Source organism: Elephantulus edwardii, unplaced genomic scaffold (assembly GCF_000299155.1).
Source record: "Elephantulus edwardii isolate Elephantulus edwardi_28Jun2011 unplaced genomic scaffold, EleEdw1.0 scaffold00107, whole genome shotgun sequence".
NCBI lineage: Eukaryota > Metazoa > Chordata > Mammalia > Macroscelidea > Macroscelididae > Elephantulus > Elephantulus edwardii.
In genome coordinates, this window is record NW_006399857.1 from 1,926,449 (window position 1) to 1,944,806 (window position 18,358).

General features: G+C 37.2%; 1 pseudogene; it reads left to right on the top strand.

Moving 5' to 3' along the window:
* The window catches only part of LOC102859447, a 26,486-nt pseudogene extending 8,415 nt beyond the window's left edge, over positions 1 to 18,071 (top strand).
* The last annotated feature ends 287 nt before the right edge of the window (positions 18,072 to 18,358 follow it).

Genomic DNA, 18,358 nt, shown 5'->3' on the forward strand with positions numbered 1-18,358 from the left:
ACAATGAATGAATGGAAATCCAAAGTCTGTAAATTTTCATTGAAATTAATAATAAATTTTTAAAAAGTGAGGAAAAGTTCAAAAATAAGTAATTAATACTTATTAATATGGGTAAAGGAGAGGCAGTATGCAATAAGAGGATGATCAAGTATTATGGGCATTGTAATTAATTTTATAAGACATAATGAGTTTTAGTGATTGAAAACCAAGTTGTACTTTGTTAGATTAAAATCACAAATCTTTTGAACGTCAGCATTAGTCCAGGCATGAAGCTCAGAAGGCAACATGGATGTAACAGAAAGATGGTTTGAATTTGTAGACACAAGGAGGAGTTGGGAAGAAGTTTTACAAACAATAGCACAAAATAAAATGTGTATAAATTGTCAAATAAAAAATACATTTTCTCTGAAAATTTCCCCCTAATCACAATCAAAAGGGGTTCCCCCCCCAAAGAGAATAAAAAGTAGTGATTTCAGGAAAAATGGGAAAAAAATCTTATTAATAATAGATGGAAACTAGTCTGGATTTTCATGTTTTGTTTTATTTTCCAATTACTTTCTTGTAGGTGGAGGAACTTAAGAGTAATCCTCCTACTGCATGTTTTTATTTTGGAGAATATTTCAGCTCAGATATTTAACTTTAACAATTTCCCAAGAGAAAGAAGATTTGGGATGATCTTGAAATGTATTTCTGGGTCACCTGATGCTACATTAATATGATGCTTTAACTCAATTAACTCATATCTGAGATCTTACCCTTTATAACTTACTTCTGAGCAAGTGTCTTTCACCATAAGCTAACTCACACATTAACTAATTTCTCGAAACTTTCTTTTCGTTTCATGCACTCTCTAGAGAGACCACCTCATTTTCTTCTGGGCAATAACTTTTCCAGCACTGAGGCCCCGAGAAATCCCTCTGATCCGTCTTCATAAAGGACTGTGGTGTGAGATAGCAGACAACAGCTTCAAGGACATGCTGACGATGGCTGTGTTATATGCTGTTCTTTTAAAGTTTCTCAGTATGGTCTGAAGTTATAAAGACAAAGTGTTGTTCATTAAAAGCAATTTAAGGCAGAATCAAAACAGTGTGCTCTGAATTTGTGACTCTCTAATGCTTCCTTGAACTGAATGAGTAGTTCTTATGTACTCTAATTGGAGAGGCCATATCTTTCTGAATGCTCACAATCTTACTCTTTCTTTGTCTTCTTCTTTTAAGTTTCACTAGCACAGATTACAGGGAGCTCTGCTGGCTTAGTGGTAAGAAACCACACTGCAACCCCAAAAGCATGTGGTTCAAATCCACCAGCTACTTGGTGGGAGAAGAATGGGTAATTTCCTCCCATTTCACTAACTGTCTCTGAAATCCCACTGAGGGGTCAGCGATGGGTCCATTCCTACTCGGATGTACACAACTACAACAACAACATCATTTATGATATTCATACCAAAGCAGGCATTTAGGGCCCCAGTTTAAGACAGAGGACGTCTTGAGAGATTTTATTGGCTTTGTGGCATTCTACATGTTGTGGGCATCTAGAAGTGTCTGAGGCAAATCTGATTTAGAGAGACGTTTACACAGTAGTACCCTCCAAAATATAGCCAGAAGTTAAGTTTCTCCCCACAAGAAATAGTTTCCTTTCCTATCAACACAGTACCAGCACTGCATAACTGTATGGCCTTTCCTATTTTATCCATAAGATTCTTAATATTTTATTTCTTACAGTATTAAAAATCTGAACAACTTCAGCTATCTTGATGTCTATGAATAAATCTAAGAAAATATATTACACATAAACTCCCATTTGTTGCACTTGAGCTAATAGTAGCTCATAGTGACTCTGTAGGATAGAGTAGCTCTTATGTATCATTGAGTCAGAACTGATTCCTAGCTGACCCTCCAGCGGGTTTTCAGAGGCTATAAATCACATGCGAGGAGACTTCCCATATTTCTTCTGTGGAGCAGGTGATGGATTCAAACTGTATGGCTTTGGGTCTATAGCATAATTCCTTGCCCTGGACCACCAGAGCTCCCTTATAGGACAGAGTAGAATTATTCTATTACATTTCCAAGATGGCATCTTTACTGCTACATCCTTTTTCTGGAGAAAAGTCAATGAATTTAAACTGCTGACTATTAGGTTAGAGGCTGACTGCTTAACTACTGAATAATTAGAGCTTGTATAATGTATCCTAGAGAAGGAAGATACTCTCTTTAATATTTTTCTGAACATATTTAAAACTCTGAAGGAATACTTGTGTTATGAATATTTATTGCCACTGTATTAGGGATAGTATAAATGATGACTAGGAAACAGAAATTTGTTTCTTACAGTTTAGGAGGATATCATCCAAATCCAGGGTTCTAGCTCTAGGAAAAAGCATTCTTTCTCTGTTAATTCTGGAAAAAGGAATCTGGTAGTTTTGGAGGGTGATATCATTTCTCTTCTTTTGTCTGAGAGGCAAAGTAACTGTATTAAATAATTTACAAACTCTTTCAGAATGAAAGTGTTTTCCTTTTGTGTAAGATTATAGTAATCCCTACGTGATTGAGAGCAGGAGTGGCATCCACTTCCTAAACACCATGCCTCTGGAAATTCTATGAACTTTGATAGATGTCAGTAGTTATAGAAAGGCTTCAGGCCTTTTGTTTATAGGGTCACTGTGAGTAATGTTTGACAATAAGGCAATCAACAACAACAACAACAGCAACAACTAGTTAAGCAGGAATACAATGTTCAAAAAAGTAAAAGATAAAGTAATTCACTTTTAATGGCAAAATTAGGTAAATCATATGCAATATAAATAAGCTTTAATAAGTTGGAAACCAATCTTGTATTACCCAGCTAGAAACCCTGCTGCCCATATGTTCATAAAAAACACTGTGGTTGTTTTATTGTTCTCCATGGCAGTGCCAATCATCGTTAGCACTAATTAATGAAATTCCAGGGCACAGTTTGCCAGGAGGTTCATGCAATGGGTGAAGCAAACTACAGTGGCAAAGTTTCCATCATTTATATTGCCGTGACAATATTGGCTCAAGTTTCAGAAACAGTAATTCCAGCTCGCGGTTCCTGTGAGAACAAATGTAGATTGATTTATGTTCCGAGCCTCTCTAGCATATTGTCAACACTGAGATGGCTGCCAGAGCTCATCATACAAAGTGCTGACATTTTCTGGGAATCTGCTTGCTTTTATACATATTCTCTCTAGTAGCTTACATTTGCCCACGTTGGTTTATTTATTTATTTTTATTCTATCTTAAGGCCTAAGGTAATGAATTATTGATATTAAAATTTATTGTAACACTATTAAACTTGTTAGTGCCAATAGAAAATCTTTTAGGGTCGAGTCATGCTCAGGAAAGAGCATAAACTTCTTTAACCCATGTTGCTGTTGTGATTTAAAAGCTTGATAAATTTTAATTAGATTCATATCTCCCTTTTAGTGCTTCCTCCCTATTATTTTCTGGCTTTATTGCTCACCTAATTTATTAATTTATAAAAAGGCAGAAGGTTAACTGAAGAGAGGAAGACCTTCAATGTTATAGATTGACACAGTGGATTTTATTCTTGTTGTTAGGTGCTGTCAAGTTGAGTATGATGCATAGAAACCCTATCAACAACAGATCTGAACCCAGCCTATCCTGTGCCATCCTCACAATTTCTGACGCATTGGAGCCACTGCTACCATCATTGTATCAATCCACTTGGTTGAAAGTCTTACTCTCCTTCGCTGTCTGTCTGCCTTTTCAAGCATAATGTCCCTCTTCAAGGAATAGCCTTTCTTAGGAACATACCCAAAGTATGTGAAACAAAGCATCTTCATCTTTGCCTCCAAGGAGCACTTTAGTCTGAATCATCTCCAAGACATACCTGATTGTTCTTTTGGCAGTCCATGGGATGTTCAGTACTCTTATCCAGCATTACAGTTCAAAGGCCATCAATTCTTCTTCTGTCGCCCTTATTCATTGTCCAGCTGCCAGATGTATAGCAATTGACTGAAGAGACCAAGACTCGAATCAGGCATACTTTAGTCCTCAAACTAACATCAGTGTTCCTCAATAATTTGGAGAGGTCCCTAACTGCAACATTCCAGATGCAATATATCTCCTGATCTCCTGACTGCTGGTATCAAGTGTAATGATTGTGGATCCAAGTAAGAAAAAATTGTTGACAGTTTCAATTTTTTCTTCTAGATGTTACCTATCAGTTCAATGGTGAGAATTTTTGTTTTCTTAACTTTGAGATGAAATCCATTTTGAAGGCTACAGTTTTTAACCTTCTATTAGTAAGTGCTTCAAGTCCTCCTCACTTTCAAAAGTCCTCCTCACTAATGGACTCAATTTGAATAGGTTCAAAGTAGTAATGCTGTCACATAATAGGTCAAAGCTCCCATCTGTTGTTCATATGGTTGCTATGAGTTTTAATCTACTCAATGATGCCTCACAACGACTTTTATTATTTAGGAGCCTTGGTGGTGTAGACAGAACTCTAAGGACAACTGGATTGTAAATCAGAAGGTAAGTAAGCATTTGTCACCTCTAGTCACTTCTCTAGAAAAAGACGAACAATCTCCTCCTGTAAAAGTTTACAACCTTGGTGGCCTAATAGAGGGCCACTATGTATTGAAGTGACTCAAAGGCAATGAGTTAGATTGTTTTTTCATTGGTCACATAGTGTATTGGGCTGCCAAGTTGAAAGGAGATGTTTTGAATCCATCAATTTGGTTCATGGAGGAAGGACAGGAATTTCCTCCTGTAAAGGTTGACAGTCTTGGAAATTTAATAGAGGGTTACAAGGAGTTGGAAATGGCTGACAGCAGTGGCTTTACTCTGACTGGTGAGCCTCTCTGCTTAGCTTCATTTACCCCACTCTAACCAAGATTGTCATTGTTGCAATGTCTAGATCATTGAAATCTCATGATTGTTTTCTCAGTTTTAGATATAAAATTTTTTTTAAATCTACCCCTGGAGAAGGAAAAGAGCTAAATATTCTCTTTGATTAATAAAGTAAAGCAAGTTACATCAATAAAAAACTGTAACATTTTTATATGGATTTGTCCAGATAAATTCATTATTTTCTAAAAAAAAATACCTCTGTGAAATCAAAGATTATCATGTTGCAGAGTCTGGGCACTACTCTTTTTCTCTTGGAAATATTATAGATTTCAGCTCTTCAAACAAATAATTGAGATATACCATGATTTGACTCTATCACTTTTGTTTCCCATGTTTCTGAAGGGAAAAGCATTGCTCTCCCAGGTTTTCCTTAAAAATTAAGGTATAAAAGGTGTATAAAGAGTAAAAGGAACTTATAAGAAGGTATAATAAAGTATAATATAACAAAAATCAAATACATTGACACTTAATTGATTCCTGGGACTTTCCATTATATTTCTGACATCGTAAATCATTGACCTGTGAGTAGCTAGTGGATTAGAACCACTGACCTTTCAGTTAGTCTCCCAATACATAATGTACTAGACCACCAGGGGTCCTTAATGTACAACATAATAAACAACCAAAAAAACCTAAACCCATTGCCTTGAAAGGCATTCTGATTCAGGACTCCATCCATCAGATTTCTGAGAATGTGAATCTTAACTAGAGAAGACTGTCCATCTGCCCATCCATCCTGTTGGTGGACATTTCAGTTTGCATTACAACACACTATGCATTACATCAATATTGTTGTTGTTGTTATGTCCTGTTAAGTTGCCTGCAACTCATAGCGACCATAAGCACAGACTGCTCTGAAATCTGCTCCATCCTGAGCCAACCCTACTGTTTCTGACACATCTACCCCCATTACCCGAGTCACTGAGTCAATCCATCTCATTATGGGTCTTCCCCTCCTGCACTGTTCCCTCCACTCTTCCAAACAAAATGTCTCTCTCCAAGGACTCCTTCCAACATGCCCAAAGTATGTCAGATGGAGCTTTAGAATCCTTGCCTACAAGGAGCAGCCTGGTTTCACTCTCCAGGGCAAAACTGGTTTTTTCTTCTGGAAGTCCATGGTATACATAATATTCTCCAGCACCACAGCTCAAAGGCATCAATTCTCCCCCTTTCATCCTTAGTTTGTCCAGCTTTCTGATGTATAACACGTAATTGCTAAGACCATTATGGCCTGCATCAGGTGTACCTTAGTCTCCACACTGATAGCATTGCTTTTCTGGACTCTGGAGATGTCCCTGATAGCAGACGTTCCTAGTGCAATTCGTCTTCTGATTTCCTGGTTGCTGGTATCAAGAGTGTTGATTGTGGAGTCAAGCAAACTAAAGCTATTAATAATCTCAATCTCTTCTCCGTCCATCATGATGCTGCCAATTAGCCCAGTAGTGAGAATCTTTGTTTTCTTGATGATGAGCTTCAATCCATATTGAAGGCTGCAGCCCTTGACCTTCAGCAGCAAGTGCTTCAGGTCCTCCTCAGTTTCAGCAAGCAGGATTGTGTTATTTGCATAACACAGATTATAGAGCTCCATAATATAGTTGTTGTTATGCACTGTAGAGTTAGAACTTACCCATAGCTGACGCTCTGGCAGATTTTCAGAGGCAGTTAGTCATACAGCAGGAGATTGCCCATCCTTCTCCCATGGAGTAGCTAGTGGTCTCGAACCGTGAGCCTTCAGTATTGCAGTGCAGCTTCTTGCCACTAGGCCACCAGATAAAATATAGCTACCTTTCAACATATGGTCAATACCTATTGCAATTTATAGCTTCAGTTGAGTCAATTCTAATTCAGGGTAACTCCCTGTGTGTCAGAGTAGAACAGTGCTCCACAGGGAGCAGCTCATGTGAATCCCTGGGAGAAAGAGGGCAATCTCCTATGTAATTAATAGTCTCTGGAAACCTGCTTGGAAGATCAATTATGAGTTGGCCCTGACTCAGTGGCAATGAGTTGGTTTCTTTGATTTTATTTTCTTTTTAAAATTTACATTTCTGGAGTAAATTGTCAAGCCTTTCTCCTGAGGCACACCTAAGTGAACTTGAACCTTGATCTTTTGATTAGTGACAGGAAATCTTAAGTTATTGTCAAATAGTGACTTCTATTCTGAAAATAATGGACTAGTTATTTGAAAGAGAAAGTGAAACCACTTATTTCGTGTCATTTTAGAATTGAATTTTCTTTAAAACTCTGATATTTCCTCTTAACAAAAGGGTAGAAAATGGCTATTTAACCATTTTTGTTATTAGGTTTTGCTAAATATTTCTTGTTACGTTATTAACAATAGGGTAGATGATTAGTCACGTTTATAAATTTTTTTAAGAATTATTGAAAGAGTGTGGAAGAATCATAATTTTTTTTTCATTAGTTTGTCAGTGATGACTTTTCTCATTCCTGTTAGGTTTGTTTTATTGTTAAGTCTCTGGAGTGGAACCATAGTCTGTGAAATTTTGCTTTGGATCTTCACTTTGCTGGCAGCCAGCAACATTAAACTTTTACAGTCCGCTCCAAAGAAGAGGTAAGAATAGAGGGAAAAGCGTAGTGTTGCATTATTGGGTCTTTGTTGAGGTGATTTGAGCATCTCTCTGGGGTTCTGCCAAAGACAGAGATGTATGGACAACAGGGGAGAAGGGTGAAAGAGGGCAGAACAGGGCCTTATTTACTGCAGTTCTAACTTCCTCCAGCCCTGGGTGCAGAGCTCCTGCTTTTTCACATTAAGTCTCCAGCAGATTCAAATCCTGGCTTCCTCTGCTCATCGCCATTTCAGGTGACAATATTAATGCTGAACCTTTAAGTCATATTTTTATAGCTTCTAAAAATCCATCCCTCTAGTTTATCTCATTATTTACTAGGGCAGCCCTGTAAAGAAAGCGCTCTATGTTTGTTATCCTTTTCCCTCCCACAGTTAGGAAACTGAGACTCAAAGAGATGAAAGGTCTTTCCAAAGAATACATCTTCTTAACGTATTTTGAATCCTCACAGTCCCACTGCACAGCTAAAATCTAGAGAATTTCTAATTTTATTAATGACTCCAAAGCAAATATTAGTTACATCCACACATTCAGAGAAAAAGAAGGCATGTGAAACAGTCCATAATGTCCTTGAAGTCCTAATAAAGTATTCATTAAAATGGGATTTAGAAGGACTGTCTAAGCCAGCACAGACTCTCCTCCACCATTCTTCATATGATTAGTTTTGAATTACTTTAGTCTGTGGTTTCAGAAATAACTTTTTTTTTCCATGTAGATATTGCTTCAGCTTAGCTCTTACAGCACCCCAGGCTAAGAGACTCTTTAAATCCATTAGCTTGTCAAATGAGATGCTATTAGAATTTAAGTCTGGCAGGAGCCTGGATGAAGATACTATAGGCTGTGGCAGGTGACTGGTAAACACTCACTGAATGATTCAAAGTACGGATAGTTATTATCTGCTATCATTTTGTAGCAAGAACAAAAGCTTTCCTGACATTATAAAAGCTACAAATACTGTAGGGTTGTTCATACACTTTTTTATTTTAACGTTGTGGGTCTGATCAGTAACAGCACTCATTCTAAATTGTTGTGGAATTCTTGGAATAAATAGAGGCCTGTGTTGATAGTAAAACCAGGCATGCAATTTCCTTTGTTGTTAGATCAGAAATATTGATGGATTATTTAAAATATATGTAATAGAAGAAAGAATAAGATTACTACCTAAATCTTATCTCCATTCTCCATTTTGCAAAAATGGTATAGTTGATCTTCGTTTTCCTCAGCCACCGGATCTGCAGAACTGTAGATGGCAATCCAACCACAAAAATGATCAGGGTAGTTCAATTTAGCTATGGATTTTACTTTTTCATCGTGGCACAAGATTATGTAGCTCTAGGAGGAAAGCATATAAGGAAAAAGAATCAGAAAAACAAAAGCAAATATCAAGTAAGTAGAAAACAAGGTAATTTTTTTTTGGCAGCTTTCGCTTTATAAATTCTACTACATGTATATTTACAAAATGTATATTTACAAAATGCAATTTTAGGCTCAAGAGTTAATCAAGAAACACTGTGAAGATATTTCACGCTTTGGATTGTTGAAGATATAAGATAGCATATAGGAGAATAGGTCACAGGATATAGGTTTAATTACAATGAAATGATAAATGAATAAAGTCAAATTTTAGCTTATTTGCAGCTAACATCTAGTTAGATGTTCAGTTCCCAAGGAAACCTATGTCTAAAAAGAGTAACAAGAAAAATTATGGAATAAAAGAAACTGCATTTGGGAAAGATTTTGAAAAGATAACAGCAGTCTCCTCAGTTAAGGAAAAGCATTTCTAATTTTGAAAGAATCATTCAAGATGAAAGTAGATTTCTTGAGAGAATAATAAACTCTCCATAATGATAGTAACATAAGCAGTTCATATACAGATAATAAAAATACTTGTTTGATTGAAAAGTGTTTAAGAATCTAATTTTTTAGAATACATTTGGAATGACATATTTAGACATGTTTTTATTTTGAAGTGAGTTTCATTATGATTTAAGAGATCAAAGACTGGCAAGGAAACACAGCTTGGTCATGTCTATGTATCAATTTGATTCCAAATGTTGTGTCCTGTTATCAAATTTGCTGTTGATTTATACATGCATGTTTGGGCTGAGCCAATAAGAAATAGACCATCTGGAGGGCAGCCCTTTGATGTATGCATGTAAGTACAAAACATTCACTATCTGGTATAGTTTAACTAGACAACTCCGCATATTAGAGTGTGGGGTTAAGTTTTGTTAAACCAAAGAGTCTTTTGAAAACAGAGTATTTTCCAAATTTTAGGCCACTCCGAGTTAACAAGGGAGATTTAGTGGCCTAATCATAGGGAAATGTGTAGCCAATCCAAAGGACTCAGCCTGAATCCATCTGCTGCTCCTCGGGAGAAAGCAGTCTCTGCCCATGTGATTTACTACCTCTGAAAACCTGGGAGGGTCAGCTTTGATGGATTCTGACTTGATGCCACACAATAACAGAGATTCACATATTATGGATGCAATTTGTGATGGTAGTAATTTATTTAAATAACGGTTTCTAAAAAGAGCAGAAGATTATCACCATAACTTCTCCCCCGGCGGGATGCAAAAACGTACAAAACTGGAAAACAAGAGAAAAGAGAAATCCAGTACTATCCTAACAGAATTGGAGGCAGTGATAGTTTTACAATTCTGGCCTTCCATGCAAGATAGCCAGCTTCTGTGTACAAACAATGTACTTCAAATGCAATCACCACCTGTGTATTGATGGAAGACTGTATGCTGCTACCTTATTGAAAAGGATTCAGTGGACATTCCAGCTATAAGGAGGAAGAAAAGCCTGACAATAGATTTCTGAAAATCTGCCAATAAATACTCTATCATCTCTTATATAAGTACAGTCTCAGGCTGTGTTCTATTAAATGTTTTGTTTTGGGTTCAAAAGTCAACTCAACAAATCTAACACTACAAACGTCATGGTAGGGACAAACCTTTGTCCAGAGTGGCCAGCTCCTGCACAGGTAGGCTGCGACATTTATTTTAAGATTGCATAGTGTCTTCTTTGTTGATATGAACTCTTTTAGAAATATTATTTGGAAGGTCATGGACTTGGAGTGAAACTTGCATAGTTTTAAATCCTGGCTCCACTCTGTTAGCCGGGAGATTTTTGGCAGGTTAAGGAAACAATTTGATCTTAGTTTGTTTCTGTGTTGTGAATACTATCTACTGCTGATTTGAGAATGAGTGTCAATATAAATGTACAGTAGGCTTTTCCCAACATTGTGATATTTGGATAAGTCTTTGTTGGGAGGAGCTTTGCCTTATAGGATCCCTGGTCTTTATACAGTAGATGCCGGTGGAACTAGCTCTCTTCCTCAGATTGTGACAACCAAAATATGTCTCCAGACCTTGCTAAATGTTTTCTACGGGGACAAAATTACCCTTGATTGAGAACTACTGATATAAAATAACCTGCTAACAAACCAGGGTTGTTAAGCCAATTCCAGTTCATCAGGTTGTGGAGGCTATAATTAGAGGAGACCAACATTCTCCCATGGAATAGCTAGCTAACGGGCTCAAACCGCAGACCTAACACACTGCGTACTTTGTAGATGTACGATAAATGTTGATTTTAGTGCTATTAGATTTTTCATTTTGAAACTTGTCTTAATTTCCATATTCATCTTTCATAAGCATCTTTCTTTAAAAAAATCACCTTGTTGTTGTTGTGTCCCATATAGTCAGAACTGACCTGTAGCTGATCCTCAGGCAGGTTTTCAGAAGCATTTCATCACATAGGAGGAGATTACCCATCGTTTTCCGGGAAAGCAGCCGGTGCCCTTGAACTGCATGCCTTTGGGATTGCAGCACAGCTCCTTACCACTAGGCCACTAGAGCTCCCATAAACTTCTTAAAAAAAATACCACACTAGGTGTTAGAAAATTATTGTTATACTGTTATATTTTAAAGTCCCTTTCAGATTGACTTGTTACTGATGACTCTGCATCTCTGGCTACTCATGACCATATTTTTCCTTATGTGCTTTAAAATTCTAACACTTTACTTAAAAAGTATTATATTTAATTAATATATACTGTGTTTTATACAATCATTCACTTTTGATGGGATTATTGACTGAGGGGACTATTTTTTTTTTATTTGTAGAAATTTCCTTATGGATAGTTTCATGGTTGCCTATCTTGAAGACTTAGATGCTTACTGATTATGGACATGTTCTTATAGGTTTTCACGTTTCCCATTTCTAAGCAGTTAGCTGTTGTTATTGTTCGGTGCAGTCACGTCAGATATGACCCATAGAGACTTTACGAACAACAAATGCAAACTCTTTCCTATCTTGTGACATCCTCACACATCTGCAAGTGAGTGGCTGGAAGGATCATTACCTGAATCAGGCACCCCTTAGTCTTTAAAGAACAAGTCTTAATTAGTACTTTTAGGATGGTGTTATTTTTTGAAGTAGATTTTTTTTAACTTGGTGGCGGCTCAGAATAGATGATTCTTTCTTATGTCATAATCCCAAGTTATTATCTGGAGCTTTGCCAAAGGATTTTCTTTGCATGTCTCTGGTTTTCTTCAGTGAACCTTGGTGTAAATAGTTAATAGGCTTGATAGCTGACTGAATGGTTAGTATTTCAAGTTCATTTAGAATTACCTCAAAAGAAGGTCTGACAATCACCTTGTGAAAATTGAGCCACTGAAAAGCCCATGGAGTACAGTTTAACTCGAACATACTCTATCATTTTCAATTGGTACAAACTAAATAGTATTTTCTCCCTCTTTAGTTCAGTGTCTTACTCAAATGCTAATATTTGACATCGCAATGGTTCCATTACCTACCCAATCCACTCACTTCCCCATTTTGTGGAGGAGTGTCTGATTTTAATATCCTATCTCTACAACTGTTGTGCTAACAGAGTAAAGGAACACCACATGGTTTAAAATTAAGAAAAGTGTGAATAAGGATTGGATCTTTCTCCATATTTATTCAATCTATATGCTGAGCAAATCATTTGGGAAGCTGTTCTCTGTGACGAAGAATCTGGCATCAGGATCATAGGACGATTCATCAACAGCCTATGTTATGCAGATGACACAATTTTGCTTGCTGAAGATGAGGAGGTCTTGAAGCATTTGCTTAAATCTGGATGCAGTATTCAATTTAGATTGCATCTTACAATCAAGAAAACAAAAACTATCACCATTAGATTGGTTGGAAACATTGTGATAGATGGAGAAAAGATGGAAATTATCAATAGCTTCATTTTACGTGTATCAACAATCAATACCCTTCATGTCAGCAGTCAGGAGATGAAAAGACATACTTCACTGGGCAAGGCTACTGTCAGGGCTATCTCCAAATTACTGAAGAGAAATGATGGTCGTTTTACAACTAAGGAGTGCCTGATTCAGGCTGTGGACTTTTGAGTCACTTGATACGTATCTGGCAGCTGAACAATGACTAATGATGACAGAAGAATAATTGATGATTTTGATGTGTGGGGTTGGAGAAGAGTACTAAATGTCCCATGGACTGAAAAAAAGAGCAAGCAGATATGATTTGGAGGAAGAACAACCAGAGTGTCCTTGCAAGTAAAGATGACAAAGTTTGGTCTCACATACTTTGGTCATATTGTTAGGAGAGGTTATTCCTTGGAGAGGGTCATCATGCTTGGAAAGGTGGAGGATCAGCAAAAGAGAAGAAGACCCTCAGCCAGGTGAAATGACAAAGTGATTGCAGCCATATAGATTTTGGTAATTCAGAAATTATAAGTGTTGCACAAGATAGAACAAGGTTCACATGGTGCTATGAGTCGAACTCGACTTGACAGTCCCCAAGAGTAACAACAAGCAACATCTCTACTATGCATTCTCAATTTCTAGCATCTCTAGATTGAGATCTGCTGCTCTGAACTATTGGTCTATTTCTTTTTAATTAGAAACACAATTTAAAGAAAATCCAGTACTTCCTGGTGTTCCAAGTGAATTTGCCTACCATTTTAACCTGAAGTTCCGGTTTGCCTTTTCTAAAGCTTATTATTTCACTAGGTTAAAAATAGTATCTGCATTGTTGTAAAGACTAAGTGAAATAATGGCTATAAATACTTTATTTGCTAGACACACACTAATGGCTTTGCACACATTACTATTATAAAAGTGCCACTGAACTTCCTGCCAATATTCAGCTATTCAATAATTTATTATAGTTATTATTACGTTATATAAAATATAGTTACATATTATAGTTATAATTGTAGAAGTAACTATAAATTCTCATTTTAGATCCATTCACAATTTAAAACCCTATCAATAATTGGTCAAATGAAAATACAAATATGATTCATAAACTTTCATTCAAATGAAAGGGAAATAAATTTTAAAGAAGAGCTAAAAAGTTTGCAAAATCCTAGCAAGTAATACTAACTCAAATAACATAATGTTATTAAGTCAGAACTAGCTCATAGTCAATGCTAGAGTGGGTTTGTAAAGCCTGTAGACTGTTTAGTAATAGACTCCCATCTTTGTCTTCGGGTTGACAGTACAACTCTATGCACTAAGCTAAAAGAGCTCCCATAAATGTCTGAGTGTCTATACAATTTACAAGTTGTGTTTGTTTTGAGGAACACTGATTGACATTCATTGGGTTTGTGAATTTTAGTTGTGGAAAAGTTTGTCTTCAGAGGAACATTTGGTAATATCTGGAGACATTTTTTATCACCATAACATTCACATGGGTGCTATTGGCACCTATTGGTTTAATTCCAGAAAGGACTGCCAAACATTTTATAATGCACAGGACAACTTTCAACAAAACATTTCCTGCTTCAAAATTTCAGTGGTGTTGAGACTCAGAACATTTGGACTAGGTTATTAAGCCTTTACACATTTCAAATTCAATTTATTGCAAGCTGTTTGTGCAACTTGTATTATTCATTGGATTGGTGGGTAGTAAGTTGACATCTAATGGTTAGTAAGTTGGCAGCTAAGACCATAAGTCCATGGTAGAACCTTGAAGTTAACCCATGGTTTCTTTGACAGGGCATAGTGAAGAGCAATTACCAAATTTACAGACCTATGTGGCAAAAAAGAAAAGTATTAGCAAAACAATGTACCAGCATCAGTAGTGGAACTGAAAAAATGTAGGAATCTGTACACCTTAACACAGCAACACATCAGAAAAATCGGTGGGATTTGGGTTAGGTTTTCAGAGAGAATTTGAATTTAGATCCTGGGATAGATAGACTCTAACATTTTGTATTGCTGAAATTGCAGGATTTGTTAGAAAAATAAAATTGAGCTCCTAAAAATCTACTTCTTTGCCTGCCACCCTCCAAAAGCTCTTTGAAAAAATCCTTTCCAATGCATTTTAGTGTTCTCCTTCTGAGTATGTCTCTTGTAAGATACTGGAACCGCTTTGAGGATAAGTACCTTACATATTTATTTTTTATATCCACAGTATGAAGCATGAAACTCAATAAATAGTTCCATGTTTCATGTGCACAGAATCCCTCAACACATATTTAAATTGAAGAATGAATGAGTAGCACCTGTCCCTGAGTTTACTAGTGTTTCTAGTGATATTTAAGGATATACTTTCTAACTGAACTAGTTTTGGGGAAATACAGAGAGTTGCTTCAGAGTGGAAGATAAAATTTAGGAACAAAAATAAATCCCTCAGCCTCAAATGACATGACAGAGTTGTACAAGGTTAGAAAACAACATCAGCAAACTAAGAAATCCTAGCATACAGCAATCCAAAATGAAATTTGAAAAAAGACTGAAGTATTTCTGTGTCTTAGAATCAGACAAATATTCCTACTGTCTGCAAATAGCAATGGCAGCCTGAAAGCCAAAAACACACTTTGCTGCGTATGTGCCTGATGGTGTCTTAGGTTTATGTAAATCAGCGGGGCTTTCTCAGGCAGAATTATCACGTCATCCAGTAAATCATACTTTCTGTAAAATAGACATATTCAAATAAAAGCATTGAATCTCTATTATCACTGCTTGCATGCTCAATTCAGGAAAAGCTGTTACATCAACTCAGATAAAGAGCAACATACAACATAGATGAAAATGTATTTTTATACATTTTGGCAATGTTCAAAATTTACCTGTAGTTTCTAAAAATCTTGATTTTGTGCACTTTCTTGAATGACTACTATTTAAATTAGAATACTGACATAAGTTCTACTTAAAATAATCATCTGCTTCCTACTTTACACGAACAAGATCTGAGTTTGATTCTTACCAATGCATGGCCTCCACCCATCACTCAGTGGAGGCTTATGAATTGTGAAGTTCCACAAGCTTCAGTGAATGAAACATAGGACTGAGATATGGACTAGGAAGAAAGTCCTGACAATCTACATCTAAGAATCAGCTGTTGAAAACCCTATGGATCACAATGTATATGTGATCACATTGTATATGGTATCAGCATGAATTAAGAGCTGACTCAATGACAACACAAGATGACAGCGAACATTTGAAAAGTGAAATTATTTGCTTAAAATTCCATGTTTAGCAAAGTGGTAGGAAAAGTGATCTAAAGTAAGGTCTTTCAGGACCTGTGTCTTGTCCTCACCACCTTATGATCAATCTTTGTCCTTTGACCAACTCCTTCCTGTGTCAATTCTTCATTCTCAATTTTTAATTGTTCATTGTAAAATGCATTGGAACAGAAAAGTTTGTGCTTTGAGTTATAATTATTCTGCAATTTCATCACAACAATATGTAACAGTGTTCTAAGCACCACATCTGGCAGTATTTTAAATTGCTTCATATACATGTGAGTGTTGGACAATGAATGATGAAAAATGAAGGAGAATAGATGCTTTTGAACTGTGGTGTGGGTGAAAAGTATTGAATGGACCCCTAAAACAAATGTGGAGTTTATCTTTCAATATAACTTTCCCAGCCACAGAATGTGACTCTGGCCTTTCTACCAGAGAATGCTGCCGAGGAAGCATCACTAAAGTGTTTATTCCCACCACCACCGTATTGAAGTCAGTCTCCTAAAGAGCATGAACAGCTGTGGAAACTTGGAGGGTTGAGCTTTGAAACGGCAGATGAAAGTCTGAGGAGTCATTCTGAGCAATGGGGAATGCTCACGGACTGTGTAGTAACGAGAGATCCAAATACCAAGCACTCCAGAAACTTTGGCTTTGTCACATCCTCAACTGTGGAAGAGGTGGGTGCAACCATGAATGCCAGGTTCCACAAGGTGGGTGGTGGAACCCAAGAGGGCTGTCTCAAGAAAAGATTCTCAAAGACCAGGTGCCCACTTAACTGTGAAAAAGATATTTGTTGGTGGAATCAAATAAAAAAAAAACAACATCATTTGTTGGTGGAATCAAAGGTGGAAAACATCATTTATGAGATTATTTTGAACAGTACTTGTTATACATCAGAGAGCTGGACAATGACTAGGGAGGAAAGAAGGAAAATTGATGCCTTTGAGCTGTGGTGCTGGAGAAGAGTATTGAATGTACCATGGACTGCCAAGAAAACAAACAGATTCATCCTAGAGAGGGTTAAACCAGGCGGCTCCTTGGAGGCAAAGATTCTGGGGCTTCATCTGACATACTTTGGACATGTTGCAAGGAGAGACAGTTCTTTGGAGAGGGACATCATGCTGGGTAGAGTAGAGGGACAGTGCAGGAGGGGAAGACCCTCTATGAGGTGGATTGATTGATTCAGTGACTCGGGTACTCGGGATGGGTGTGTCAGAGGCAGTGAGATTGGCACAGGATAGAGCAGGGTTTAGGGCTGTTGTACATAGGGTCGCTATGAGTTGCAAACGACTCGATGGCACACAACAGCAACAACAACAACAACAACGTGAAAATTGAAGTGATTGAAATCATGACTGAATGAGGCAGTGGCAAGAAGAGGAGCTTTGATTTTGTAATTTTTGACGACCATGATTCTGCAGATAAAATCATTATTCAGAAATATCACACTATGAATGATCACAACTGTGAAGTGAGCAAAACCCTGCCAAAGAAAGAGATGGCCAGAGCCTCTTCCAGCTAGAGACGTCGAAGTGGTTCTCGAAACTTTGGTGGTGACCATAGAAGTGGTTTTGTTGGGAACGACAACTTAGGTCATGGAGGAAACTTCAGTGGACAAAGTGGCTTTGGTGGCACCCGTGGTGTTGGAGGATATGGAGGCAGTGGAGATGGTTATAATGAATTTGGCAATGATGGAAGCAACTTTGGAGGTGGTGGAAGCTACAATGATTTGGCAATTACAACAATAAAGCTTCAAATTTTGGACCAAGGAAGGGAGAAAACTTTGGAGGCAGAAGCTCTGGTCCTTATTGTGGTGGTGGTGAATATTTTGCCAAACCATGAACCAGGGTGTCTATGGTTGATCAAGGTGCAGCAGCAGTAACTATGGTAGTGGCAGACAGTTTTAATAACTGCCGGGAAACAAAGCTTAGCCAGAGAGAAGAGCCAGGGAAGTAACAAGGTTACAACAGATTTGTGAACTCACCCAAGCACAGCAGTGCAGGGCCTAGTGCTACAAAGAAGAATGTTTTAAAAAATACTCATGTACATACATGTACAATAAAATTCAAGGATTGTATTTGTGACTAATTGTTTAACATGTTAGTTTCTGTTCTGTGAAAGTTTAAAGCATTCAGAAAACAAGGGCTTTAATGTAGTTTTTTTTTCACTCTTGCAGCTGATTGCTAAATGTAATAGTCTGATCATGACACTGAATAAATGTCTTTTAAAAAATAATTTGACTCTGCCATATGGATGGATGGGAATATGCAAATATTGTGTCAACCTATCCATAAGGGGATTGGCTATCTCACTGCTCTCCAAAAGGATCAGCCAGTCTCACCAATCTACAAAGGGATTAGGTAGTCCTGTCAATA